Here is a 3,199-nt window from a genome sequence, read left to right as displayed (position 1 = left end):
CTGACCAGATAGGAAGCGTTATCTGGAATGATCACAATGTTTGTGTATATCCACTTTGCATTTTATCAGAATTAATTCATTCAGATATATCCATTTTTCAAAAGTACAAAGAGGCTGTTCAGAAATAGGTCAAATATATACATATAGTGCTCATGTGACAAAGGTGCTTAGTGATCAACTTGGTGCAATATGTACAAGGTGGTTACAAGATTTATATACAAGGGAAAAGACAAAGTTACTTTGAGTCCAGACAAATAACCTAGCGCCCTACTGGCTGTAAATGCTTCTTTTGTAAGTATGGTCTTGGTAGATCTGTGCCTAGTATATCGTCGACGTTTCAACCCGAGGTGTGCTCCCTTCAGTAGTCACTACGGGTCTTCATCAGGACATGGTGCGAGGAGGGCGGTGGAGATTGATTGATCAGTAACAGCCTACGGATAGAGGACATGGCAAAGTCAGGCGTGTGTGGCACATTTTTCAGTGGTGTGCAGAATGGAGAGTTAAGGTGGAGCACTCACCTTGGCTAGGCCAGAGTCTAATTCGGGCTGTGTGATCCCGGTGAGAGGGTCTGCGGGATTCTTGGCTATAAATGGCTGTGAAGGAAGTAAATGGAGTGTCAGAATGGATAGCTAACCAAGTGGTTTGTTTAATAACGCACGGGGACAGTCAATGTGCCTTGCGTCCCGTGGTAATTAAGGCCTAGCAGGATAGTTGCGGTGTAGAAAGTCTCTGTTTGTATCTGGGACCAGGGGTAAATTAATAATAAATAAATAAACACTGACGGCAAGGCGATTTGCGTGCCAGGTTGTAACATGCAAATAAGGTAGATTCAACAAGGTGGTCTGGACATGGCCGCATGACGATATGAGTGGGTCTAGATCCCGTGATTTGAAGTAGTAAAAAAGTGAAAAAAGTGTCGGGCATAGTTTGTGAATGCTAGGCGCCGGGTGGGGCTCGCTCCAGTGTTTGGAGAGTTTGTAGTCGAGCCAGCGGAATCGGTCTGACGTGCCCTCAGGAGGTGAGCTGCCCATTTACACCCGGGGAACAAAACATTTAAAATTGAAACAAAAGGGACCAGCGAAATCTATCGGGCATAGCAGGGATGCGTGCATGCTAAGGAGCCAGCGGTGGAAGGGTAGAGCTGGGCGGCTGTTTCTCACCTTGAGTCGCGTGATTCGTCCCGGGATGCGTCAGTGTGAGGAAAGCAGGCTTCCGTCCTGCAATCGTAAAGAAAATGAATCCTAACATCTGCGAGCACCGAATCACTCATTTAACAACGTGGTAGTGTGTACGTTGCCGTTACGTGCGGTTGCTAGGCAACCGGAGAGATCGATCGGGATGGCGTTCGGTGTGCTGTGACTCCCTGTTTGACAATTGACCTTTACTTCAAAGAGAAGTGCAAGTGCACTGCTAAGTCGGCTATATGTGTCCTTATGGGTCTGATGCTCAATTAATTGTAGTATCTGGACAATTTAAAAGCTGTACAAGATAGGTCCATTAATATTCAACAATTAACATGTGTGGCGGTGAAATGCATCCAAGTCAATGGAGTCTTGACACATTGTATTGGGCGCCAACACATATTTACATGCGCCTTACATATACATAGTATTGTCACAATTACTACGGATCAGGGGTTCGTTAATAAAAACACAATGGGAATCGGGAGCAGATGTTGTGTACTATCTTTAACATGTTTAAAAGGTGGTGTTTTATTCGGATGATGTACAAGATGAGCCCATCATGGTTGAGCATTAAACATGTGCGATCAGCAGAATACATCCAAGTTACTGTGATCTTATTATTTATATGTTTATAAGGCGCCATTACATCTTTACATTCGCCTTTATATATACACAGTAGTAACAACGTCAACATGGATTAGAGGTTCATTAATAAACAAATAGATCAAGAGTACCTTATTAAAAAGTGTGATTTTGACCACAGTGAGGAATGGGAGTAGATGTTGTGCACTATCTTGAGTAGGCTTGTCAGTCAGTGAACGCCTCGGCATGTGGCTGCCTAGGTGATGTTGTGTCACAAATGGTCCATTTGTTTTGCAGTTTCCTCATGCTCATTTAGACCTGCCAACACAGAGTTGAGGGAATGGATCCACCTGCACTCTTTCAGATTAAGAGCAGCTGTTAAGGACCCGCCCCAAGGATGTGGGCAGACTCTCTCCAGCACCCTCCATCTGATGCTCTCTGGAGGGTGATTGTGTGTGGTGAAGTGTTCCACCAAAGGAGCTCCCTGCACTCTACATCTGATCCTGCTCATGTGCTGGAGAACCCGTGCTTTCACCTTCTGTGTGGTTTGACCTACATAAGGTTTATTGCATGGACATATAATGATGTACACTACATTGATGCTATTGCAGTTCGTGAATACCGGTAACCTGTGTACTGAGTTGTTGTGTGTAAAACTGGACCCTTCAACAGTGAGTGGACAGCCTTTATGTAGGAGAGTAGGGTCTGCTATCCTATGGTCACCCCAAATTTGTGCTTTTTGCTTCACTGGTTTTTGACATATTGAGGCTGTGGGCCTGCTAATCAGACCCCCAGCCTGCTGTTCTCTCTACTAAATTGACACTATGCACTTTAGGTGCATAACCAATTGGAATTGGATCACCCTGTGAGCCCCTGTACCAGTGTACACTAGATAACCAGGGCATTGGTGTATCTAAGGCCTACCAGGGGCTGAAGCATATATTATGCCACCCCTGGCCTGGCCTAACAATTTGACACAACTGGCTGATCACTCAGCTGGGGTAAGTTGGTGTATCCACCTCTTACTTAGGTGTAGTATACCTATACCTAACCTTAAATGGGACACATGTTAACCTATAAGTCACTCCTATGGCAGGCCTTAACAATCCTGAAGGCAGAGTGCTTGGTCCCATGTGAGATGGTGCTCTGGCATGAGCTGAGCCTGTCTGCCGTAGTCAGAACAACTTCCTTCTACCGTTTTCAGATATCGCCATACCATATACTCTTAAGTGCATTATGAACCTCGCGGTTAAATGCTATCTTTGGTTTGGCTTTATCAAAACATGTCGAGTAAGGTGTCATACGAATTGGAATACTAACCCCTCGCCAATTCTGGCGACGGGGTTAGCATTCCACCCTTCTAGAGGGACACGACATGTACAGAACCTGAAACCCGGGTAAAACCAGACATAGCCTCAGCTCCACAAAATGGA

At 45.2% G+C, this 3,199-nt stretch overlaps 1 long non-coding RNA gene across 1 annotated transcript; it reads right to left on the bottom strand.

Annotated features, from left to right (window-relative positions):
* Window positions 1–342: 342 nt before the first annotated feature.
* Window positions 343–1,208, bottom strand: LOC146860374 (uncharacterized). The gene is made up of 3 exons (XR_014979143.1): window positions 1,161–1,208; window positions 519–593; window positions 343–431 (listed from the first exon to the last, which is right to left on the bottom strand). It is a non-coding gene; the product is annotated as an uncharacterized LOC146860374 (long non-coding RNA).
* Between the last annotated feature and the right edge of the window lie 1,991 nt (window positions 1,209–3,199).

Source organism: Triturus cristatus, chromosome 3_1, assembly GCF_964204655.1.
Source record: "Triturus cristatus chromosome 3_1, aTriCri1.1, whole genome shotgun sequence".
Classification (NCBI taxonomy): domain Eukaryota; kingdom Metazoa; phylum Chordata; class Amphibia; order Caudata; family Salamandridae; genus Triturus; species Triturus cristatus.
Note: the sequence above shows the minus strand (reverse complement) of the source record. Positions and strands in the feature narration are given on the sequence as shown.